Source organism: Triticum aestivum, chromosome 3D (assembly GCF_018294505.1).
Source record: "Triticum aestivum cultivar Chinese Spring chromosome 3D, IWGSC CS RefSeq v2.1, whole genome shotgun sequence".
NCBI lineage: Eukaryota > Viridiplantae > Streptophyta > Magnoliopsida > Poales > Poaceae > Triticum > Triticum aestivum.
Genome location: NC_057802.1, coordinates 598,856,436 through 598,884,140, shown reverse-complemented (window position 1 = coordinate 598,884,140; position 27,705 = coordinate 598,856,436). Strand labels below are relative to the sequence as shown.

Below are 27,705 nucleotides of genomic sequence, written 5' to 3'. Positions count from 1 at the left end.
GGCACTCAAATTCCAGCGGCAGCAGCAGCAGATCGACTCACTTAGCCAGGAAAGGGGGTCTCAGCAGCGGCAGCAGCTAGCGGATGATCCAGCATTGGATAGCACCGTCCCATCCATGCCGAGAAGCAGCGTTGGTTCCGCCCCGGGCGACACACTGCTGGATAGATACCCTGTGGATGACATCATAGAGAACACTAACTGTGAGCTACACTTCAAAATGAAGAACATATCCATGGAGGTGGCGGACGCCGTTGCTTTTACAAATCCCCCCGAAGCAACCTTCCATTGCAACCCGATTCTAGCGGGCTATGATCGTGTCTTGGTTGTGAGGTGGTGGACCAATATTTGGGGCTAGAGCTTGACATTGCTGGAGGTGACGACGAGCACACACTGGGAGAGGCCATACATCGTATCATCCTATGGAGAAAGGATTGCATCATCTTTCGAAGGCTACCGACACCGAGTCAGCCGACTCCTCCTCGAAGTCTGCCACTGAGTCAGCAGACTCCTGCTCCTCCAAGTCCACGAACGCGTGAGCCGACTCCTCCTCGAAGTCCGCCACCGTGTCAGCAGACTCTCGCTCCTCCAAGTCCACGAACGCGTTAGCCGACTCCTCCTCGAAGTCCGCCACCGTGTCAGCAGACTCCCGCTCCTCCAAGTCCACCAATGCGTGAGTAGACTCCTGATCCAACTGAGCCATGTCAGCCGTCTCCGCCGCCTCAGCAATCGCAGAAGAGAGCCGCCGCAGCTATGGTGCGTAGCGGTACGAGTCGAGGTAGTACAAGAGGTACCGGCGGAGGCAAGCGATATAAATATGGTCCAAGCCTCACTCCTCTTCCTCAGAGGCCTTACGACATGACCGAGGAGAAAAATGCAGCCATAGTGCGGACCCAAGTGGACGCCGATTTTTGACCGAAACCGGCACCGCCGCCAAGGGAGAAAGTGTCTGAGGAAAAGATTGACCACTTCATTCGTATGGCTAGACCACCAGCTCCCAAGCCTATTGACTCAGACTATGAGCGCCAACTCAGGAAGCTACATCAAGCACAACTAAAGAAGGAAGCGAGCTCGAGCTCGAGCCAACAAGCGGCTGGCAAAAAATGCGGGAAAACCGTTCCCCAGCTGGGAGAACAGGCGGCGCAATCGATCTCCCTGCTTGTTGTGCCAACAACACATGAGAGTACCCGCGCCCTACATTATTGTGGGCAAACCGTTAACGTTCCCCAGCTGGGCAATCTGGTAATAACCGAGGAGCATATAAGCCAGGCTAAAATGCTCGGTATCAGTGTTGGACAACTCCTCGAGATCGAGCCCATGTCTCCGCTTAGAGAGGAGGAAATAAAACTGAAATATGTCCGGGGCCAACCTTTGGTCGAGCCCGATGAGGTCAAGAACCTCCCAACGAGAATGTATGAATTGCATCAATGGTACATGAACATTACTTCTACCTCTTGAGCACTGCGTTGGATTTCCTTGAAGAGGAAAGGGTGATGCAGCAAAGTAGCGTAAGTATTTCCCTCAGTTTTTGAGAACCAAGGTATCAATCTAGTAGGAGACCACGCGCGAGTCCCTCGTACCTACACAAGTAAAAAAACTCCTCGCAACCAACGCGATAAAGGGGTTGTCAATCCCTTCACGGCCACTTGCAAAGATTAAATCTAATAGATATGATAAGATAATATTTTTGGTATTTTATAATAAAGATGCAAAGTAAAATAAAAGGCAATGAGAATAACAAAGTGTTGGAAGATTAATATGATGGAAAATAGACCCCGGGGCCATAGGTTTCACTAGTGGTTTCTCTCGAGAGCATAAGTATTTACGGTGGGTGAACAAATTACTGTTGAGCAATTGACAGAATTGAGCATAGTTATGAGAATATCTAGGTATGATCATGTATATAGGCATCACGTCCGAGACAAGTAGATCGACTCCTGCCTGCATCTACTACTATTACTCCACACATCGACCGCTATCCAGCATGCATCTAGAGTATTAAGTTCATAAGAACGGAGTAACGCCTTAAGCAAGATGACATGGTGTAGAGGGATAAACTCATGCAATATTAAATAAACCCCATCTTGTTATCCTCGATGGCAACAATACTATACATGCCTTGCTGCCCCTACTGTCACTGGGAAAGGACACCGCAATATTGAACCCAAAGCTAAGCACTTCTCCCATTGCAAGAAAGATCAATCTAGTAGGCCAAACTAAACCGATAATTCGAAGAGATTTGCAAAGATAACCAATCATACATAAAAGAATTCAGAGAAGATTCAAATATTGTTCATAGATAAACTTGATCATAAACCCACAATTCATCGGTCTCAACAAACGCATCGCAAAAGAAGATTACATTGAATAGATGTCCACAAGAGAGGGGGAGAACTTTGTATTGAGATCCAAAAAGAGAGAAGAAGCCATCTAGCTAATAACTATAGACCCGAAGGTCTGAAGTAAACTACTCACACATCATCGCACTAGTAGAAAAAAGGTCATTTGTCCCAGTTCGTAAGGGCCATTTGTCCCGGTTGCGGAACCGGGACTAAAGGGTCGTTAAAGCCCTGTACCTTTAGTACCGGTTCTTATATGAACCGGGACAGATGGGCCTCCACGTGGCCGCTGCGGCGAGCCCAGACAGGAGGGCCTTTGGTCCCGGTTGGTAGCACCAACCGGGACCAATAAGCGTCCACGCGTCAGCATTTCATTGGCTATGTTTTTTTTTGAAAGGGGGGGGGTAGGGTGTTTTGTGGGGTTAATTTAGGTGTTTCGTATATTGTGTTAGCTAGCTAATTAATAGAGAGAAGTACGTGTCCTCTCTTATCTCCTTTGTTGGTCGACGCTGCGTACTATACGTATAGAGAGGACTCGACATGCTAGCTAGTAAGCAAATGAAGGAAACCATTAAGTACAGAAGAACATATAAAGAGAGAAGTGATATCGACCTCTCCTTCTCCGAGAGATTGGTCGAACAACAAGTTTTTGTATCTCTTACAATATAATCCCCTAATTATATACGAACTTAGGGTCCACATAGTATTCTCCGTTTTTATCGATCACGTGGTCAAGAAAGAATGCCGCCAATTCCTCTTGAATTCCTCGCATGCGATCTGGTGCTAGGAGTTCATCCCGCATCCGAAACATCTAAATTTGAAGAAGGGGTCAATACATATATATGAATGAATGAAACTCAACACAAATGATGGTAATAAAATAAAATTGTGAATATTATTGCTTACGCACTTCATATTGTTTGGCAGTGTATTACCGCTCACAGGTCGTGTGGCGGATGCACTCGCAAACGTAGTATCCACAGTAATTATTCCTGGATTCCTGCCACAACCACTTTACAAGAAATAGAGGCCAGTCAAACTGATAAGCAACTTCGAGAGGAACTAGCTAGTAGTAATTACTTTCGGGTGTTTCCATTGCAGCTTCTTCGGCAGTCCCGGAGCTTTTGAGGTGAATTTTTTCCAAACCCTACCAGACAAAGAAAACAATTACTTGATATCAGGAAATGAACAAAGTTGCCGATATGGTGCGATAATGATCGATTTAACTTACCTCTCGAGCATTTCAGTCATGTCCGCATACTCCTGAGGATCTTTTTGTCTCGAGTCAAAGACGGTTAGTAGTCCCTGCTCGAGCTTAATCTGCAGGAGAATATAGTGGAACCTGCGCACGCATGCATAACTCATCAATTACATTACTATAACCTCGAGTAATAAGGGAAACCGAATATACAAAAGACAGTAACACTCACTTGAAGTTGTAAGGAAAGAGTATTATAGCTTTGTTTTGATTTAATACCAACGATCGTCGCAAGGTGGCCTCGACTTCGTTGGCATGTTTTTCAATCTCATAAGCATCTATGAGATTTGTGTTAATGAACCCAATATCACCGATTTGTCTTTTCTTCAATTCGGCGATCTTCAACCTGCATAATATAGTGAGGATAATTATATATACATGCAATGAAAGAGCTGACCTATATATAGAGACTTAATGACAGAAGTAGTACTTACAGACAGTAGCAAGTGACCGTTAATTTATCGATGGCCTTTTGATTGAAAAACTTGAAGAACTCCTCAAATGGAACATTCAACAGATCAATTCCAACGAGGTCATGCTCCAGTCTAACTCTCAGCGTCAAAATATTTAGCCCATCAGACTCTCTGCAGGTTTTCATATACCAATCATGGAATCTTCGCATCATCGTTGTTAGAGGAGGACTTCCATCTTTGACGAGAGGCTTCCCGTATTGGTATTTGACGAGAGGCTTCCCGTAATGGTATTTGTGTTCCTCCACCTCCAAGAAATCATAATGTACACTGTCAGGCAGGTAATCTCGCCGAACGCTTCAAGGGTTTGGGGTGGCCTCGACGACAACGCTCTTTGAACTTGGTAAATTTGGGTGGCCTCGAGAGAGTTTGTTGGGTAGGGGCGCGGCGGGAGGGGGTAGGAGACAGACATCGTGTTTTTCTAGGGTTTGGGTGTCCTCGAGAGTTTTGGTCGAGTGAGAGGGCCGGGGGGTGCTCCCGTGGTATAAGTTATCGCGGTCGAGAGGGGGTTATATCGACAACGACGACATACACACATGGGAAAATAATGTTATCGGGGAGTGGGCATATCGACCCCCCTCCCCTCATGTTGAAGTTATCGGGAGGGGGTATATCAACAACGACGACATACACACATGGGAAAATAATGTAGGGGAACGCAGCAGAAAACAAAAATTTTCCGACCTACGCACCAGCCCAGGACCACTATGGAGACTGCATACATGGTTTGATCTTTTTCGTTACCGACTCTTAGCGCAGCGGGAAGTAGAGTCGATGACGATCGGCGGTGCAGATCCCCGCAGCTAGGATTTACAACCTCCCAACCGCGAGGATGTATACCCTCATCTACTCCTCAGACAGCCCTCCAGGAGGCGGTCGAACAGCCCCCCGGACGGTGTCGCGGACAGCCCTTCGGGAGGACCTTTGAAACTCGAACGGTCACTCGGACAGCCCTTCGGGAGGACCTTCGAAACTCGGACGGTCACGCGGACAGCCCTTCGGGAGGCACTCACGAACTAAGACCGAAACTACGATCTCTCTACAGAGTTGCACACATACGGTGTCATCTATCCGGCAGGGCTTCGCCGTCCAGAACTAGTTCCTGCCGGAACCCAGACAGCCTTACGGCCCTACGAAACTCTTTTCGTGGGAGGGAGAGAAGAAGCCAGATAATGCATGGCATGTGTATGAGAGCAAGGGATGAGTGTGGAGGGCTGCCCCTCCACCTCTATTTATAGGAAATCCCAAGGGGGTAGGGTAGTTTCACAAAAAAACCCAAAATGCACATGAATGAAGTCCTTCCACAAGGACCTAGGAGTGAAACCAAGGAACTAGAGGGTCCCCAAGGGGGGATACCCCATGTGGCCGGCCACACCCCCATGAGGGGCCCCAAAAATGGCTCCTATCCATCCATGTCATCCCCAAGATCTTTTGGAGCAAAGCCCCAAAAGGTGGCTTTCCATAAAGTAACCATAAAGCTGATTTTCACTATTCACGACGACATTTTTCAGCGTCTGATCGAACTGAAAATATTTATGTGGGCTAAGAACATTTCCAATACCCACTAAAATGATTTTCAACGCGTTCCGAAACAATTCCGGTTTTAGTGATTTTCATCTGCGAAACGCATCTGAAGTGGCTCCGGCAGCTCCGGAACATTTCCGGTTTTTATCTCAGAAAATTCCAAAAAGCTTCCAGAATGATTCTGGCATCCTCCAAGAATTATCAGGCATGTGCCGAAACCAATTTGACTTAATGGTGTATTCCGAAACAACTTTTCGGTATCATCGAAACTTATCCGATGACCTCTCTCTGCGGTACGATTCCGCTGTCCGAAACTTTTCGGTGTCCGAAACTTTTCCGGTGATTTTCTCTCAGACTCCCTGTCTAGTATTCAGCAGATAGATGACCCTTAAGCGTGTGACCCTATAGGTTCGGTGAAGTATAGACATGACCCGGAACCCCTTCCGATCAATGATCAACATCGGAGCCGTGGACACCCATATTGACCCCTATACCCATACGAATAAATATTCGAGTGAACCTCCAGTTGTCGTGTGCTATTCCTGTTGCTTCGCGATATGTTACAAATACCCGAGGTGAGACATGTTGGCATTCCCGTGGATCAACAACTTGTCCACTATGCTAGTTACCTCGTTACCGGTATTGTTCTCTTTTCTCGTTATCGTGTTCCGGCATCCCCGTGATCAAATCACAAAGTGTCTGGCCAGACGATGATGGATACCGTAACACCGAGAGGGCCCAGAGATATATCTCCATCGTCGGAGGAGCAAATCCCAATCTTGAGCTATCAAGTTACTTGACACACTTTTCCATGAACCCGTAAGCCGCCGTAATAGCCACCCATTTACGGATGACGTTTAACAAACCCCAAAGTTCATGAAGCAAGCATGAAGAAACTCGATACTGTCATGGTCTAAGGAATCATGCAAACGTTAACCATCTCTGTGTTATGTACCAATAAACTTGTGACGAATGTATCTCATAGCATAACATCAATTCGGGTCGATTCAACACAAATGTCCTTCCTGACATTGTGCCCTCAAAGTTGCTTGGCATAGACATGCCCATGATTGGGAAAACATAATCATCATGCAACACTTGAGCTAGTCTTAGAGGCATGACTAGGAATACATTTTATCGTTTATTATTCCACACGTGCATATGGGTTCTCCCCAGAGCCTTTATGGATATACGGGCTCGGGAACCACAACAGTTATAGCATGGAACATAAACATAATTATGAACAGGGAGATAATCAATAACATTTATTATTGCCTCTAGGGCATATCTCCTACAGACTCCCACTTGTACTAGAGACAATAATCTAGCTTATGCTAATGCACTTCACACCTGTGGCACACCGGTGTAAATATGCTTCGCTTGTGGTATAGCCTGATGTCCAATGGATCTGACGACTTCAGTTCCGTGTGTATCTTTGCATGTCCTCGCGTTTTCACGTTTTCACAAAATTCATATTTTGTGTGGACTTGGCTTTGTATGTATGTGAATCACAGGTCGAACCTGGATTCCTCAGACTGAGTTTTGGAGCAACTACCTGCAGTAGTGTCCCATTGTCAAAAGCCATCTTGGAACTATACTAAGTTCATGAATGAACTATATGATTCAACATCTTCTCTGTCGCTTCTAAAGCGTCAACATACTTAGCCCTTGTTATAGAATTCGCCACAGTAACTAGTTTGAACAAATTCCAACTAACTGTGCCACCACATTGTGTGTTACACAAAACCCTTAACTTAAATCGAAAATCGCACGGTGAAAAGATGAAGACTATCGATGTAACATTTTACAACGAACTCTTCATGATCTCCGCTTGCAAGAAAACATATCATCAGTACTTACTCTAGTACTCAATGACATCTTTCACTGTTGTCCCACGATCAGTACTTTGATCACTTTAGTATCCATACTCGCAACACCTTGGGAGTATCGGACATATCTGGTTGTTTTACATACCATGGAATACATGATTAATCCAAACACAAAAGTGTGTGGAATCTGCATCATGTATTTTACTCATCAGTGTTTTGGGACACCGAGTCTTGCAAAAACTCCTTCCATGTGACTTTGGCAAGAATCACTCCTTGGCGTTTTAAATGCTAAAAGGTTTTAGCATCTTGTCAATATGTATTCATTGCTTAGCCCCATTAGGTAAATCTATCTCCATAGATCATCATGCCTAATATTGAGGCTATTTAGCCTAAGCACTTCATCGAAAAACTATTTTCAAATGAAGTCCTAATTCGTGTCAAGAAATTTATTTCCAATTACCAATGTGCCAAGCACATAAGGTTTAGAAATATTATTACGCTCCCACTTACTTTCTTGAATTACAAGCATCTTCGTTACCCATTGATGAAGTCAAAACCCCTTTGACCATTTCATCAAAACCCGAAGATTCCAACTCCATTTTGCTCTCTTCTGTCCATTGCTGGAACTCTGAAGTTTGCATACCTACTAGCATCCTCTGGATCGACAAATTACTTTGGAATGTATCATATACAAGTCCTAGCTTTCATTTCCATCAGATGGAAATCCTTTTATCATCCATGTTTCATATCTCATGATTGAAATATGTATTAATTGCTAGTTCAACCCGAACCGACTTTAAGCATCGCTACGATGAAAACAACCTCATCGTAGTCAACTCTTGAAATTGTTATTCCAACAAGTCGAGCTTTATGGATAAAACATTTTATCCGTATCAGTTTTAAGTTCCATAAATATTCTTTAGACTCTAAGTCTTCCGAAAGGTGTATCAAGGTTTTAATCTTGAATCACTTATATGGAAACTAACTCGGGTTGTATTGGCATTTAGCCAATTCCGGAGTCAGGGCCCATCAACGCTTCCTTGTGTATCGTAGGTATAATGTTGTCTAACAACAATATCTCGTTTGCGCACCTGAGAGGTTTGCACGAGCCTTGCCTACGTGGTTCAGCTGCAAGTTCGACCGAAGTTCATACATTTTATTGTAGAGACTTCCGTATCAGTCGCAGTAGGAAACTCTGGAATTACTTCCAAGGTCTCTTTCCTTTGATCTGATGAAGATACTGTTTATCTCGTCGAGTTGCACTATTCTCCCACTCACCTTTTAGAAAGAACCATTCTCTTTAAAAGCATACCGTTCTTTGTGGCAAACCTATTTGCCTCGGTATAGTGAGGGAGGAATACCCAATGACTTGGGATAACCTACAAAGTAGCACTTGTCTGATTTGGACTAGGTTTGTAACCTTTTACACAAGCCCCATATTCCAAATGTTAAGAAAAGATACAACATGGTTGGGCGTACCATACCATGGCTTCATTTCAACAGACCCGATGTAGCTCTTTTCAGTGTAAAAGCCGCAGTCTCTAAAGCATCACTTTAAAAAGGATAATGGCAAATTTATTTATGTCATCTTTGACCTTACCATGTCATAAATGGTTAGATGACATCTCCACGGACTTTTCACTTGCAGTGGTGTTCCGGGAGGTGCAAGTTATGAAACCCCTTTCACAACTCATCAGACATTCGCTAAACATGTAACTCAAATATTCCTTTGTGCAATCAAATTGCAGAAAGATAATTTTCTTGTTACAATAACTTCTACTTCATTTTTGAAAACCTTTCGAATGATTTCAAAAGATCCAGACTTACGTCTCATCAAGTAAATATCCATATATCTACTTGAGTCATTTCTGAAGATAAATAAATCCACCACTAACAACACTTATCGGACTACACACATCAAATGTATGATCACTAATAAGTTTGTTGTTCGTTCCTTATGGCCTGTGAACGGTATTTTAGTCACTTCACTTTTCGGAGGAAAGTTGCAAGTGTCAGATGATTCAAAATCAAAAAGACTTCAAAATCCATCATAATGGAATTTTCCATGCGGGTTTCTCCAATGTGACCAAATGTAGTGCCACACTTGTGTGGTATTCTTTTAGTCTTGCGACATTTAGCGTCAGTGTTATGGATGTATCATATTACCCTCAATATTCATAACATACGTCCCATCTTGGATGGAAGCATGGCCCTTCATGTTATTCATAATACTTAACAACAATTGTTGTTTTTATGAACAACTCTTTTGCAACAAACATTGTGCAATGGGCTAGAGTGTATGAAACTCTAAAATGAATTATGAAAGTAAACCCAGAGGTATTGTATTATTATCAATATTCATAACATACATCTCATTCATAATGAAAGTATGGCCCTTGTGTTATTCATAACATCGAACATAAAAGGTTCTCTTATGAACAACCTTCTTGCAAGATACCTTATGCAATGGGCGAGAGTTTGTAAAACTCTAAATGAATTATGAAAATAAATACAGACGGTAATACACCGATGGAAGGTATAGTAACATTTACTATGTTCCCTGTGTATACCTTAACCTCATTTCTGGCTAGTCTTTTTAGGCCATAGTAGCTCTTACAGTGATTCGCAATTGAATGCAATCGAGCGGGTATCTTTGTGATTAACTCACAATACCCAAGAATTAGTGATTAACATGTTTAACCATAATTCCCAAGAACTATATCTTTGACCAGCCTACTATACATCAAAAACTTGTATGACATTCATACATGAGCTGGATATTCCAGTCATCTTTCTTTCTGCCTTTATACTTCTAACAGTTTAACTTTTAGTATTTCTCCTACTCGCAAAAGAAGCACCCAACTTAAGAGTGGCGTTAGCCCCGGACTTCCTAGGCGTGTAAGTCATACTAACACCCTTTGGACACTTCCTTTCTCTTTAAGTTGTTGTTTTATTCACCTTTCATTATATGACAGGCGTTCTTCTGGATCCCTTTCCCAACAGTCAAATGCATAGTAAACACTTTTACTAATACTTGCAAACAAACATTGCTTTGTTTGTATCTGAAAATAATTTTCAGTTCCATGAATATCATATAACTATCCCAACTTTCGAAGTTTGGGTTTCATGGAAGCAAACATATTGCACTTGACTGAAACGGAATTATAGCTTTTGGATCGAAGGACGAGAGTCACATGATCCATAGCTTTAGCGGGAGGATACGGAAAGCATGCGATAGGACAAAGTCCTTCTCGGCACTTTTGAGGACAATCCTCATATTACGTTACCAATCGTAAAGTTTTAACCAGATATTTAACAGTTATTCAATTTTAATAGGGAAGGTGGAAACGCGAGCCATTATTCTACAACTATTTTGCAAGAAACACTTAGACAGTGTTCATAATTAATTGCACTGAGAATTAAACATGTTAATTCAACAGTGCGCTCCCACTCAAATCAATATCTCTCACAATTAATTTTGAGTGATACAAGATCCAGACTTCAATTCATCGCCATAGAATCATCATCTCATAACGGGAATTTTAATCGGTAGGCCAACTTGCCGATCACATCTCTATGTGACTCTTGCTCATCTTTCGATGCGTGTGTTCCGAGCTCAGGACGATCCTGCCATGAACGTCAAGACAACCAAGTGATCTTGCTGCGAGGTCTGACCTCACCCGCCTCACACTTCTCTAATCGTTCGTACCCATGCATCCATGGCGCACCCCGAAAAGATAGGTGCCGTGACGGTGCTACACTTGGGAGAACACTAACTACTTGATATTTTAAGTGAGAGATCACCCTAATAAAAGCGACTACCGCGCAATCAAGAAGGGTGCATCATAAGGGATAAACATCTCAGGCAATTCATAATAGCATGATATGGTATAGCCCTTTCTGACGGAGAAGTATTTCATTTCTTCGTCTTCGGCATTCGCGTTGGTGGTCACCTTCACGAAGATTGCCACCACCTTGTCGATGCACCAGATAATATTGCTATCTTTATAGCTAACAAAATAATGCATTACAACAAGGTTGACACGCAGGTCATTAAAGTGCAATCATATGGCTCCAGCCATCATGCCGAATCATGACACGCAGGTCATGTTAATCAAATTACATCATATAGTCATCTCATACATAATCGAATTAGTATGAGCACTGCTATACCACATCACATGCACATCCTGCAAAACCAAGTTAGACGCCTCTATTAGGTTTATGCAAAATTTTATTTTACGTGGCTTCTAAGGTTTTGACTTAAACCGCAGCTACCAACGTTTTATCATCAAGTATGATTATTCAGGTTGCTAGATTAACATCTCGGGGTGTATGAAACACGGGATAATTAAATCTCGAGCCCCATACTAAACTTCGTCATACGCATGACCCCCGTGCAGATCATATCTGCAATGCCCTTTCATCTGCGAATTTCATCTTTCTTTTGACTACGGCAGAACCCAAAGAACTGATAGCACTTCCATGATCAATCAGGATCACGGATTGCCAGAACTTTGTCAAATTCCACCATGCTGTCTCGAGATTGAGCAAACGCAAATTCTAGGGAAGCAACAAGAACCTCGGGTAACAGATTTCATCTGTCACCCGCATAAATAATTTTCAGCAATAGATCTCATCTACTACCTAATTATATTATGCAATACCCATACATCTCCATGTATTCTACATCGAAACCTGCATCTACGCATAGCACGGCTCTTGATGCCACTGTAGGGGAACGCAGCAGAAAACAAAAATTTTCCGACCTACGCACCAGCCCAGGACCACTATGGAGACTGCATACATGGTTTGATCTTTTTCGTTACCGACTCGTAGCGCAGCGGGAAGTAGAGTCGATGACGATCGGCGGTGCAGATCCCCGCAGCTAGGATTTACAACCTCCCAACCGCGAGGATGTATACCCTCATCTGCTCCTCAGACAGCCCTCCAGGAGGCGGTCGAACAGCCCCCCGGACGGTGTCGCGGACAGCCCTTCGGGAGGACCTTTGAAACTCGAACGGTCACTCGGACAGCCCTTCGGGAGGACCTTCGAAACTCGGACGGTCACGCGGACAGCCCTTCGGGAGGCACTCACGAACTAAGACCGAAACTACGATCTCTCTACAGAGTTGCACACATACGGTGTCATCTATCCGGCAGGGCTTCGCCGTCCAGAACTAGTTCCTGCCGGAACCCAGACAGCCTTACGGCCCTACGAAACTCTTTTCGTGGGAGGGAGAGAAGAAGCCAGATAATGCATGGCATGTGTATGAGAGCAAGGGATGAGTGTGGAGGGCTGCCCCTCCACCTCTATTTATAGGAAATCCCAAGGGGGTAGGGTAGTTTCACAAAAAAACCCAAAATGCACATGAATGAAGTCCTTCCACAAGGACCTAGGAGTGAAACCAAGGAACTAGAGGGTCCCCAAGGGGGGATACCCCATGTGGCCGGCCACACCCCCATGAGGGGCCCCAAAAATGGCTCCTATCCATCCATGTCATCCCCAAGATCTTTTGGAGCAAAGCCCCAAAAGGTGGCTTTCCATAAAGTAACCATAAAGCTGATTTTCACTATTCACGACGACATTTTTCAGCGTCTGATCGAACTGAAAATATTTATGTGGGCTAAGAACATTTCCAATACCCACTAAAATGATTTTCAACGCGTTCCGAAACAATTCCGGTTTTAGTGATTTTCATCTGCGAAACGCATCTGAAGTGGCTCCGGCAGCTCCGGAACATTTCCGGTTTTTATCTCAGAAAATTCCAAAAAGCTTCCAGAATGATTCTGGCATCCTCCAAGAATTATCAGGCATGTGCCGAAACCAATTTGACTTAATGGTGTATTCCGAAACAACTTTTCGGTATCATCGAAACTTATCCGATGACCTCTCTCTGCGGTACGATTCCGCTGTCCGAAACTTTTCGGTGTCCGAAACTTTTCCGATGATTTTCTCTCAGACTCCCTGTCTAGTATTCAGCAGATAGATGACCCTTAAGCGTGTGACCCTATAGGTTCGGTGAAGTATAGACATGACCCGGAACCCCTTCCGATCAATGATCAACATCGGAGCCGTGGATACCCATATTGACCCCTATACCCACACGAATAAATATTCGAGTGAACCTCCAGTTGCCGTGTGCTATTCCTGTTGCTTCGCGATATGTTACAAATACCGGAGGTGAGACATGTTGGCATTCCCGTGGATCAACAACTTGTCCACTATGCTAGTTACCTCGTTACCGGTATTGTTCTCTTTTCTCGTTATCGTGTTCCGGCATCCCCGTGATCAAATCACAAAGTGTCTGGCCAGACGATGATGGATACCGTAACACCGAGAGGGCCCAGAGATATATCTCCATCGTCGGAGGAGCAAATCCCAATCTTGAGCTATCAAGTTACTTGACACACTTTTCCATGAACCCGTAAGCCGCCGTAATAGCCACCCATTTACGGATGACGTTTAACAAACCCCAAAGTTCATGAAGCAAGCATGAAGAAACTCGATACTGTCATGGTCTAAGGAATCATGCAAACGTTAACCATCTCTGTGTTATGTACCAATAAACTTGTGACGAATGTATCTCATAGCATAACATCAATTCGGGTCGATTCAACACAAATGTCCTTCCTGACATTGTGCCCTCAAAGTTGCTTGGCATAGACATGCCCATGATTGGGAAAACATAATCATCATGCAACACTTGAGCTAGTCTTAGAGGCATGACTAGGAATACATTTTATCGTTTATTATTCCACACGTGCATATGGGTTCTCCCCAGAGCCTTTATGGATATACGGGCTCGGGAACCACAACAGTTATAGCATGGAACATAAACATAATTATGAACAGGGAGATAATCAATAACATTTATTATTGCCTCTAGGGCATATCTCCTACAAATAATGTTATCGAGGAGTGGGTATATCGACCCCCCCCCCTCATGTGGAAGTTATCGGGAGGGGGTATATCGACAACGACATACACGATAAAAAATAAGAAGACGAAGAAGAAATAAAAAGAGGAGAAAAAGAAAGGAATAGATGAGAAGATCGAAGAAGAAAAAGAAGAAAAAAGAGGAGAAGAAGAAAGGAATAGAGGAGAAGAAGAAAAAATAGAACTTTTTTTTCTTCTTTTTTCCTCTTCTTATTTATTTCTCCTCTTCTTCCTCTCCTCTTCTTCTCCTTTCTCCCTCTTCTTATTTTCTTTTTCCTATCCTTCTTTTTCTTCTTCTTCCTTCTTCCTAGCTAGATATATAAAACTTCTCTAAAAACTTCTTCTTCCGTGGATCATCATTTCTCATATATATCCATCTATAGCCACATACATATATAAATGGAAACAAATGCTATGAAAAAAATACATATATGAACAAAAATACATATATACTTGGTAAATATTCTATGAACATCATTTCTCATATATATATATATATATATATATATATATATATATATATATATATATATATAGGACAAATGTTTCCTACAAGCATATGTTGTATGTATTATCTGTTAAAATCGAGAGTATGTACGTGTAGTATGTAGTATATAATAATGATTAGGTAGTATATATATACTAATTTTTAGGTAGTATATACCATATTTTGAGTATGCACGTTTTTACGTACAAATATTTACGTATTTCACAAATATAACAAAAACTCAGTGGTAGTTACCACCACTTGTGTTGTATATGTTGTATGTATTATCTGTTAAAATCGAGAGTATGTACGTGTAGTATGTAGTATATAATAATGATTAGGTAGTATATATATACTAATTTTTAGGTAGTATATACCATATTTTGAGTATGCACGTTTTTACGTACAAATATTTACGTATTTCACAAATATAACAAAAACTATGGGCTCATATGCAATTTTTTCAGGTAACTTGCTTTGAATATCTTAGATATAATATATGAATATATTTAAAATGATTAAGTAGTATATATAGTACAACATGGTAGTATATGAGACATATGGGGTAACAACCACCGGGTGGTAGGATGGATATATATATATATATATATATATATATATATATATATATATATATATATATATATATATATATATATATATATAAACTTTCTATATATGAACAAAAACCTTTCTATGAATAAAAAACATTTTTGACATATATATTTAGCATATTCTAAATTTTCATAACTCTTTTACAACCGGAAAAATTACAAGAAAATTCATAAATTCAAAAAATGTCCAAAGCCATCTAGCATTTCATCAAACACCCTCTATATGCACTGTTCATATCTGTAAAAAAATTCAGAAAATTCAGAAAATTGGACAGAGCAAGGGGCTGCTGCTGCTCCCCTCCTTCTCTTCTTCTCCTCTCCTTCTGCTCTTCAATGCGTCGGGGCCGGCGGCGACCATGGAGCAGGGGCAAAGCAAGGGGCGCTCGGGACCATGGGAAAGGGGAGGGGGGCGGGTGCCCACTTCGAGGGGGGCGACGATGGCAGGAGTCCGGTGACGAGGACGGTGGGCTCGGGGCGGCACGCGGTGACGGGGGGCGGTCTCGGGCGGCACGCGGCGACAAGGACGAGGAGGGTGGGCTCGGGCAGGCACGCGACGACGGGGACGAGGACGGCGGGCTCGGGGAGGCCGGCGACGAGGATGGCGCGGGCTCGGGGAGGCGACGGCCTTGGCGGCGGCGGCGACGACAGCGAGGTGGAGCAGCCTGACGGCGTCGATGAGCTCGGCGTTGTCGAGGGATGGGGGCAACTGGCGATGAAAACTGAGAATTTTTCACAAGTGTTTCTTATATACTCAGAGCATTGGTCCCGGTTGGTGGCACCAACCGGAACTAAAGGGGGGCATTGGTCCCGATTGGTGCCACGAACCGGTACCAATGCCCCCTTTAGTCTCGGTTGGTTCCACCAACCGGGACCAAAGGCCTTGCGCTGGCGCGGTGCGGTGGGAAGTTTAGTCCCACCTCGCTAGCTGAGAGAGCTCAGCACCTGTTTATAAGCTGCGTTGCGGCTCAGGTGCTGAGCTCCTCTCTAATATGCAAGCAGTACTTGCCTACCCTTGTCACTGCCTTGTTGGGCCTATTGGGCCTGCGGGCCTGCATCCTGGCCCATGTACAGACGGGTTTCTAGTCGTATGCAGGCCGTGTGGCCCAATAGGTGGCATTTTTTATTTTTCCAGTATTTGTTTTATTTTTTGAATTATATATTTTCTTTTGATTCTTGCTTTTATTTTTTTACAATTTTTGCTTTTAGGTTAGAATAATTATAAACTTTCTGTTACTGCCATTAGTTTCCAAATTTGAATAGTTTAAATTTTAATTCTTTGAAATTTGTGTGAATCACTAGTTTGTTTTCTTTTTTGCTTTATTTATTCTGTTTTGTTTATGAAAAAGCTATAAGATTTTTTTATTATTTCCCAGTTTTTTATGTTTTCCTTTTTGCATTATTTATTTTGTTTTGTTTCTACTTAGAACAAAATACTTATTTATTTTATTTTATTTTGTTTCTAATTACTTAACAAAGGGTTTTATACGGAAACTCGTCTATTACAAAGGGATTTCATTTTCTTGAACTTATTTGAAATCCATAGTTTTTCTGTGTTCAAAATGCACCATTCAAAGCCACATCATCAAATTTCAACCCTTTCTTACTTCATTTGTTATTTTTCATGCATTTACTGATTATTTTGAGCTATAAGACCCTGAAATTGAAAACCACTACAAATGGACTCTGGACAGGTTGAAAGTTGGCATTGTGTCATCATTTCACCCACATAGCATGTGCAAGAAAGTAGAGAGGCTTACGGCAAAAACTTGATGCACTTCGTGTACAAAACGGACAATCTCTTTCGAAGTATCAGGGTTTCATACGGAAACTCGTCTGCTACAAAGGGATTTCATTTTCTTGAACTTATTTGAACTCCATAGTTTTTTTGTGTTCAAAATGCACCATTCAAAGCCACATCATCAATTTTCAACCCTTTCTGACTTCATTTGTTATTTTTCATGCATTTACTGATTATTTTGAGCTATAAGACCCTGAAATTGAAAACCACTACAAATGAACTCTGAAAAGGTTGAAAGTTGGCATGGTGTCATCATTTCACCCACATAGCATGTGAAAGAAAGTAGATAGGCTTACGGCAAACTGGATGCACTTCGTGTACAAAAGGGACAATCTCTTTCGAGGTATTAGGGTTTCATACGGAAACTCGTCTGCTACAAAGGGATTTCATTTTCTTGAACTTATTTGAACTCCATAGTTTTTCTGTGTTCAAAATGCACCATTCAAAGCCACATCATCAATTTTCAACCCTTTCTGACTTCATTTGTTATTTTTCATGCATTTACTGATTATTTTGAGCTATAAGACCCTGAAATTGAAAACCACTACAAATGAACTCTGAAAAGGTTGAAAGTTGGCATCGTGTCATCATTTCACCCACATAGCATGTCCAAGAAAGTAGAGAGGCTTACGGCAAAAACTGGATGCACTTCGTGTACAGAACGGACAATCTCTTTTGAAGTATCAGGGTTTCATACGGAAACTCGTCTGCTACAAAGGGATTTCATTTTCTTGAACTTATTTGAACTCCATAGTTTTTCTGTGTTCAAAATGCACCATTCAAAGCCACATCATCAATTTTCAACCCTTTCCGACTTCATTTGTTATTTTTCATGCATTTACTGATTATTTTGAGCTATAAGACCCTGAAATTGAAAACCACTACAGATGAACTCTGAAAAGGTTGAAAGTTGGCATGGTGTCGTCATTTCACCCACATAGCATGTGCAAGAAAGTAGAGAAGCTTACGGCAAAAACTGGATGCACTTCGTGTACAAAACGGACAATCTCTTTCGAAGTATCAGGGTTTCATACGAAAACTCGTCTGCTACAAAGGGATTTCATTTTTTCTTTAACTTATTTGAACTCCATAGTTTTTCTAGGTTCAAAATGCACCATTCAAAGCCACATCATCAATTTTCAACCCTTTCTGACTTCATTTGTTATTTTTCATGCATTTACTGATTATTTTGAGCTATAAGACCCTGAAATGGAAACCACTACAAATGAACTCTGAAAAGGTTGAAACTTGGCATGGTGTCATCATTTCACCCACATAGCATGTGCAAGAAAGTAGAGAGGCTTACGGCAAAAACTGGATGCACTTCGTGTACAAAACGGACAATCTCTTTCGAAGTATCAGGGTTTCATACGAAAACTCGTCTGCTACAAAGGGATTTCATTTTTTCTTTAACTTATTTGAACTCCATAGTTTTTCTGTGTTCAAAATGCACCATTCAAAGCCACATCATCAATTTTCAACCCTTTCTGACTTCATTTGTTATTTTTCATGCATTTACTGATTATTTTGAGCATTACAAATGAACTCGGATAGATAAGTGACCAAAATTACTAGTAGTTCATCATCACATTAAAACCAAAGTACATACATAGTTCAAATTGAACAACATATAGCTCTCCAGAGCATCTAGTTAAACCATACATTGAAACTATGTAAAACATTTCAATGCTACAACAAATGCGATCAGAGTCACAACTAACGTAACAATTGATCCAACGGCATAATGATACCAAGCCTCGGTATGAATGGCATATTTTCTAATCTTTCTAATCTTCAACCGCATTGCATCCATCTTGATCTTGTGATCATCGACGAAATCCGCAACGTGCAACTCCAATATCATCTTCTCCTCTTCAATTTTTTTAATTTTTTCCTTCCAGTAATTGTTTTCTTCTTCAACTAAATTTAAGCTCTCGACAATAGGGTCGGTTGGAATTTCCGGTTCAACCACCTCCTACATAAATAAAATATATGTCACGTTGGTCGGCATAATTGTCATAAACAATAAATGAACCAAATAGTTAGAAAAAGATAATATATACCACATCCGAATCATAGACAGGACGAGGGCCGACGGGGGCGGATACCAGAACCATCGCACTATATAATAACAAGGAATAATAAAAGTAAGAAAATTAGACAAGTATCTATCTGAAGTAAGAATTTTTTTTCTTTCAGAAAGAAGATAAGAATAAGAGGCTCACCACGGTGGTGCCGGCGACGAGATCCGCGTGGGCGATCGACGGCGGTGAAGACAGGGACAGGACGTGACGGACCGCTAAACCTAGAAAAATCTCGGGGAAAATGGAGCTCGGAGGTCGAGTTTCGAGAGAAGAAATATTAACTATTGTGGCTCGGACATTTCATCAAACACCTCATGTGCATAGGAGGTGAGCTAGAGCACCAAAATGCCCTCACCTGGCCGGCCAGCAAAAAACAGAGCACAATGGAGTGCTCTGCTCGCCGGCGATGGGCTATATATATAGGCAACTCATTTGTCCCGGTTCGTGCCACGAACCGGGACCAATGGATGTGGGCCTGGAACGAGGCCCATTGGTCCCGGTTCGTGCCTAGAACCGGGACAAATGGGTCCAGACGAACCGGGACCAATGCCCACGAGGCCCCGGCCGGCCACCTGGGCTCACGAACCGGGACGAATGCACCCATTGGTCCCGGTTCGTATAAGAACCGGGACTAATGGGCTGGCCAGGCCCGAACGAAAGCCCCTTTTTCTACTAGTGTCGGAGGGGATATGGTGTTGATGTAGAAGCCCTCCGTGATCAATGCCCCCTCCGGCAGAGCGCCGGAAAAGGCCCCAAGATGGGATCTCACGAGTACAGAAGGTTGCGGCGGTGGAATTAGGGTTTTGGCTCCGTATCTGGTTGTTTGGGGGTACGTAGGTATATATAGGAGGAAGAAGTACGTCGGTGGAGCAACAGGGGGCCCACGAGGTTGGAGGGCGCGCCTAGGGGGGTAGGCGCGCCCCCTACCTCGTGGCCTCCTCGTTGATGCCCTGGCCTGGAATCCAAGCTTCCTGGATTGCATTTGTTCCACAAATCACGTTCCCGAAGGTTTTATTCCGTTTGGATTCCGTTTGATATCATTTTTCTTCGAAACCCTGAAATAGGCAAAAAAAAAGCAATTTGGGCTGGGCCTCCGGTTAATAGGTTAGTCCCAAAAATAATATAAAAGTGTATAATAAAGCCCAATAATCATTCTAAACAGTATATAATATAGCATGAAGCAATCAAAAATTATAGATACGTTGGAGACGTATCAATTACCAAGATTTCCAATCGAGAGTCCCTCATGGTGAATGTCAAGGAGGAGCATTACTTCCATGAGAAAGCTCTGTCCGTTGAGTATACAGAACTTTTTCAATTATTCAATCAAGACGCACTCGACAAATCTCTCATCAGTTGCTATTGTCTGTAAGTGATTTCTTTCTGTAATTTCAGTGTCAAGCTAGCTGTAGTGATCATTTTGATCAATCATTACCTGTAATTATCCTCACTATATTCTTTTCTGTGGTATTATGCAGGATGAAGATGTATGAAATGAAAAAATCTGGACGCTATGGCATTGGGTTCATTGACCCAAATACCGTTAATGAACACACATGGAAAATTCCAAGTTGTCGAGCAAGTTTAGAGGAAAGCATGCTAGAGTTCTTCAAGCACCTCAATACCAATGAAGATATACTACTTTCCTACAACATCCTGTGAGTCACACTGTCTTGTACTACAAATTCTGTTTTTGCATACTAGCTAGCTAGATGTTAATAATTAAGTTTATAGGGTTTAGGGTAGTTGATTAGTGTTATGCACATACCCGCTTACTTAAGACATGCAAACGTGTGCGCATGCAGTTACCAATAAGTTGATAAAGGAACAGTTGAAGTACTGGACTCACTACTTAAGAAAGAAACTGACTTCGCCAACGTGAAGGGGATAGTCGACAGGTAATTTCAATCATTATTAACTATATCTCGGCCTATTTAATTAGTTGGTCATTTCCTGATGTCAACTATTTAATAACCCCTTTATTCATTTTCTTTGCTGGCGGGCAGGGCTTGGGCAAAGTTCATCAAGGTGACGCCAGGCAACTGGAAAAAAGCTGTATTGGTGACGACCCAAGGTAAGTAATTAAGTAGTACTAGCTAGCTAGCTACCATCTCTTTAATTCTTGTTTCAATACCATTAATTAATTAGCATGCTTGATTAATCATTATCTGATTAAATTACATTCTCGTAAAGGCCCTGAAGCAGGCGCTGGGGACTGATCTGTGTGCATACTATGTTTGCGAGAACATTCGCATAATGGCGTCCGAAAGGAGCAGATCTCAAAGACAGGACTGGGTACGTTTGTCAGAACACTATTCACAATTTTTACACCATTATTAATATCTAGTCACACAACTAATACACATGCATATTGATCTCCTTCTTAACAGTTCAGAGACGTGCGGGAGCAGCTCCTACCAACGGAGCGCATACCAGCACTTCAAGAGGAAATAGCGGGATTTTTGCTCGACCAGGTCATAGATCCCAAAGGAGAATACTATTACTCGCTACCGGCCCCATGAACCACTTGTCATCGTGCTCCGAAGGCACCAAGGTAACATGTAGGAGAAATGGTATATATATACATGTGTATGTGTGAATAATTAATGGTGGTTGTGAGACATGTAGGAGAAATCTATTTATATATATGCATAACGTGTACAATATGTAGTATCGTAAAATACCAGCAAACAAAAAAGAATTAAATGGAAAACACAAAATTAAAGGAAAAATAAAAAATAAAACCAACCCCCCCCCCCAAAACATTTAGTACCGGTTGGTGTTACCAACCGGTACTAATGGTCTACCCGCACCCGGGCCTGGCTCGTGCCACGTGGTGGCACTTTAGCGCCGGTTCGTGCCGAACCTGTACTAAAGGGGGGCATTTAGTCTCCAGTCTTTAATGCCGGTTGTAGAACCGGCACTAAAGGCCCTTACGAACCGGTGCTAAAGCACGATTCTGCACTAGTGACTATACATATGTGGTTCAATTAGGTTGGTCCTTTTGCAAGATAGCGATGTAGATTTTGCTTATGCATACTGTCAACCACAAAAAGAACACATCAAGCTTCCGAATATGCAACAAGTACTAAGGGATGTGTATTCACTATATCAAATCTATGGCTCATAATCATCGTATCGCAAAAAACAAATAAAAATAAGTACATGAACAGAGAAGTGAGATGGGATATAAAGGATGGATGGGAGCTGAGAGTTGTGGAGGAGGGATGAAGGACGGAGAGAAGGGATGAGTGGAGTACCCCTGCGGGGGGGCTCGATGCATTGCACAGGGGCCGACAGCTTGGCAGCATTGGGGGTGGCTGGGCGGACGGGGAGAGCAGCGGCGACAGGTAGCACGGCCACAGATGGCCGGCCAATCGCTCGTGTCCTGGTTTTCCTTTTACTCATGGGAGAGCAAGTAGTGAGGGAGCCCTTTATGTTTTTTTTCTTACGGAGGGAGGTTGGTTGTTGCCTTTTTTTGTGAGGATGATAATTTTTCAGACGCTCAAGACAAGGAGGAGGAAAAGACGCACGGTTTGCTCTACGTAAAAAGGTTCTCAAAAACTATTGCGCAAATTTACCCCTTTGGTTAGCTTCTGTTAGACTATGTAATTGTATTACGTATAGCTTCTGTATACCTAACCGTGTATGGTTAGGATTTGTACTTTGTACCTATGTAACACCAATATATATACAACTCACGCCACCCCTAGAGGGCTATGCGATTCATCAAAAGAAGTCAACATCTAATATGGTATCAGCTTAGTTACGATCGTTGTTTCCGCTGCCGCCACGATCGCATCTATGGCCTCGGTGCCGGCCGCCGCAGCTGCGATTCCTCCCGCATCGGCCGCCGTTCCAGCCGCCGCTCCGGCCGTCCCGGCCTCTCCGTTTTTGGCTTCTCCGCCGCTGCTTTCCCTGGCTGGCGCCTCCATGGCTGCCACTGCCCAGGGCTCCGCCGTGCCACCGTTGCCAGTCGTCGGCGACTCCGCCGCTCAGCCGCCGGCGGGCTCCTATGGCGCCGCCGTCCCGTCTGCGCCGTACGGTGCCGCTCCAGCCGCCAGTCACCAGGGCGCTGTCCTGCATCCGTATGGAGTCCCGCCAGCAGGCTCCTACGGCGCCGCTCCGTATACACATTACCAGGGCGCTGCCCCGTATCTTCATCAGCAATCCGGCTCGGGTGGCGTCCCGCCTCTGCACTCGGACGTGCATCACCAGGGCGTCTCGTATGTGCCCTACGGAGCAGCACATCCACATCAGGATGCTTCGTCCCTGCAACAGCCGCCGGTGGCCGGCTCCTACGGCGTCGCGCCGGCTAGTCTGTGGTCGGCTCCCTCTCCGCTGCAGCAGTCCTATGGCCACGCCGCCCCATTGGCCTGCGCCTACCCGCCAACCTCGGTGCCTGCGTCTCCTTATGGTGCGCCCGCTTCATACGGAGCGCCCTACGGCGGTGCATCGACGGAGCTGGTGGCTTCGTCCGCCGTGCCGAGTGGTCCTTCACCCCCGGTTTTTTATGCGCCGCCGCCGCCTTTGGATTATGGTGTATCTCATGCACCGTTCTACTTTGCGCATCTCATCCCGGTGAAGTTGACGATGGATAACTATCTGTCATGGCGTGCTCAGGTCTTACCACTTCTCCGCAGTCGTTACTTGGAGGGGTTTGTTGATGGCACTCTGCCGTGCCCGCCGCCATACCATCCAGGGCATCATGCGTGGGTGGCTCAGGATCAGGCCATCCTCTCCGCCATCCAGTCCTCTCTTACGGAGGGGGTCTCGTCACTGGTCATCTTCGCCTCTACATCTCGGGACGCGTGGACGGCTCTTCACACCAGTTTTGCTTCGCAGTCTCAGGCGCGGGCTCATGCCATTCGCACTGCGCTTGGGGAGGTGAAGCTTCATGATCTCACCGTCACTGACTACTTCAACAAGGTGAGGGGTATGGCTGACACACTTGCCTCCATTGGCAAGGAGCTTGGTCCGGAGGAGTTCACTTCCTATGTACTCAACGGACTGAGCGACGACTATGATAATTTGGTGGAGAATATCAATGGTCGTGACACTCCCATCCAGCCACGAGAGTTGTACGCACGTCTCCTTGCTACCGAGCAGCGCATCCAGGCTCGCCGGTCTACGTCGAGTTTTCCTTCCGCCAACGCTGCAACACGTGGGAAGGGCAAGCCCTCCAAGCCACCAACGGGTGGTAAGCCTCCGCCGACCGCGACTAATTCGCGGAACACCACTACCTCGACAGGAGGTCGAGTCCGTGCCTGTTGCCCTTCATGTGGTGCTCAGATTCCCTGCCAGCTATGTGGGCTTGATGGTCACCTTGCTTCTCGTTGCCATCGTCGCTTCAAGCAGGATTTCTTGGGGCTTGGGAACAATGGCAAGGGCAATGAGAAGCAGGCTGCCCTCGCGACTCATGAGCAGGGGCATACTCCTTCTTACCCAGTTGATGCATCTTGGTACATGGATACGGGGGCTACCAATCACCTGACGAGTGAGATGGGCAAGCTCTCTACACAGGAGCCGTACCGTGGACACGATCAGGTTCGCACCGCTAATGGGGAAGGTATGCACATCTCACATATTGGTCAGGCATCACTTCTTACACATCGATCCAAACAATTACGTCTTCTTAATGTCCTTCGTGTTCCCTCTGTTTCACGTAGTTTGCTTTCAGTTCCTAAACTTACTCGTGATAATAATGTTCTTGCTGAATTTCATCCTTTTCATTTTTTTGTTAAGGATCGGGACACGAGGGACGTACTTCTTAGAGGTCGACTACGCAATAATGGTCTTTATGCGCTTGATGTGCCACCAGCTCCCAGTGCCTTCAGTGGTGTTCGTGTGTCTCCATCACATTGGCATGCACGCCTTGGTCATCCTGCCACTCCCATCGTTCGCCATGTACTTCATCGTCATGAGCTTCCAGTTGTGTCCATTAAACATGTTGATGCAGTTTGTGATGCCTGTCAGCAAGGCAAGAGTCATCAGCTTCCGTTTTCTGAGTCGAGTCGTGTAGTCCATAAACCGCTTGAACTTGTGTTTTCAGATGTATGGGGCCATGCTCAAACCTCTGTTAGTGGCCATAATTACTATGTTAGTTTTATTGATGCTTACAGTCGGTTCACTTGGCTTTATCTTCTTAAACGCAAATCTGATGTGTTTAATGTTTTCTTGCAATTCCAAGCGCATGTTGAGCGTCTGCTCAATCACAAAATCATTCACGTGCAATCAGATTGGGGGGGGTGAGTATCACAACCTCAACGCATTCTTTAATAAGCTTGGAATCACACATCGTGTGTCTTGTCCTTATACACATCAGCAAAATGGTGTAGCCGAGCGTAAGCATCGCCATATAGTTGAGACTGGTCTTGCTTTGCTTGCCCATGCCTCCGTTCCTTTCCGGTTTTGGAGTGATGCGTTTTCCACTGCATGCTTTCTTATTAATAGACTTCCTACACGACTCCGTCAGATGAAAACACCACTTGAACTCTTGCTGAATGAAACTCCTGATTATACTTTTCTCAAGGTCTTTGGGTGTGCGTGTTGGCCTCATCTTCGTCCATATAACCAACGCAAGTTGGAGTTTCGGTCTAAACAGTGCGTGTTTCTTGGTTATAGTTCTCTTCATAAAGGGTACAAGTGTCTTCATGTTCCCTCTAACCGCGTCTACATCTCTCGTGATGTGGTGTTTGATGAGAATGTTTTTCCTTTTTCTGCACTTTCCGGACACCTCCACCACTCCCACTACACCTGAGAACTCTACTTTACCTTTGCCTGTTCAATTTGTAGATGCTGCATATACTCCCTCGTTGCTACCTAACCATGGTGCAGGTATTGGGCGAGGAGCGCGACTTGAGCTCCTGGATGATTCGTCGCATGTGGTCGCTCGGGAACTCGATGGTGCGTGTTCAGGGGATGTTTCTCCTGTGCATGGCACATGCATCTGCACCCCTTTGCCTCCCTTTGGCCCCTCGTCCGCTGGCTTGCTGGCGCAGGCCCAGCCAGCTGCCGCTGCTTCGTGCGGGCCGCGACCTAGGCTGGCACCCGAGACGGCTGAGCCAGTGTCGCTGCTTCGTGCGGGCCGCGCCCTGGCCTGCCACCCGAGCCGGCTGAGTTGGCTGACTGCTTTGGCTCCGCGCGGGGCGCGTCCTAGTCCGCTCGAGCTAGCTGAGCCGGCTGCTGCTGCTTCGACCCCAGGCAGGTCGGCCCCGCCAGACCGCATGCCTGGCCAGGTGTTGCCTCGCTCGCCTGGTTCGGCCGCCTCTCCATCGACCCCTGCGTGGTCCTCTGCTCCACATGACGCGCCTGAGACTGGTGATTCGTCTGTGTTGTTGTCACCATCTTCTTCAACTGCATCTCCGACACCACCTCCGCCACCACCTTTGCCACCTACCGCTACTCGACGTGCTCATACACGCAGTCAGAGTGGTATTTTTCGCCCAAAAGAGCGCAGAGATGGCACGGTTGCGTGGATTGCGGCGTGTGTGGCGCAGACGGAGGCTGACCCCAGTGCTGAGCCTCGACATTTTCAGGCGGCTCTTCGGATTCCTCACTGGCGTACTGCCATGGAACAGGAGCTTCAGGCTCTTCAGTGGAATGATACTTGGCGCCTTGTTCCTCCCATGTCTGGTGTCAACATTATTGACTCCAAGTGGGTGTTCAAGGTCAAGAAGCATGCGGATGGGTCTATCGAGCGCTACAAGGCGCGGCTTGTGGCGAAAGGCTTTAAGCAAAGGTACGGTCTTGATTATGAGGATACGTTCAGTCCAGTTGTCAAACCTACCACTATCCGTCTGCTTCTGTCCTTGGCTGTTACCAAAGGGTGGTCTCTGCGTCAGCTTGATGTTCAGAACGCTTTTCTTCATGGGGTCTTGGAGGAAGAGGTGTATATGCGGCAACCTCCAGGTTTTGTTGATCCTGCTCGTCCACATCATCTGTGCCGTCTCGTTAAGGCACTCTATGGACTTAAACAGGCTCCACGTGCATGGCATGCACGACTTGGCTCAGTGCTTCGATGTCTTGGCTTTGTTCCATCCACTGCTGACACGTCTCTGTTTCTGCTACATCGTCCCGAGGTTACTATGTATCTGCTGGTCTATGTTGATGACATTATTCTTATCAGCTCCTCAGAGGCCGCCGCTGATCGTCTGTTGTCTGCTCTGGGTGGTCATTTTGCTGTCAAGGATCTGGGTGCCCTCCATTACTTTCTTGGTCTGGAGGTTTCACGGTCTCCTGCTGGTTTGACTCTCACTCAGCATAAGTACTCCTTGGACCTGCTGCGACGTGCTGGTATGTTGCATTGCAAGCATGCTACTACCCCTATGTCTGCGACAGATCGGTTATCAACCTTGGATGGTGC

At 44.6% G+C, this 27,705-nt stretch overlaps 1 pseudogene; it reads right to left on the bottom strand.

Moving 5' to 3' along the window:
- The window catches only part of LOC123080822 (polyubiquitin-like), a 121,074-nt pseudogene that overhangs the window by 46,295 nt on the left and 47,074 nt on the right, over positions 1 to 27,705 (bottom strand).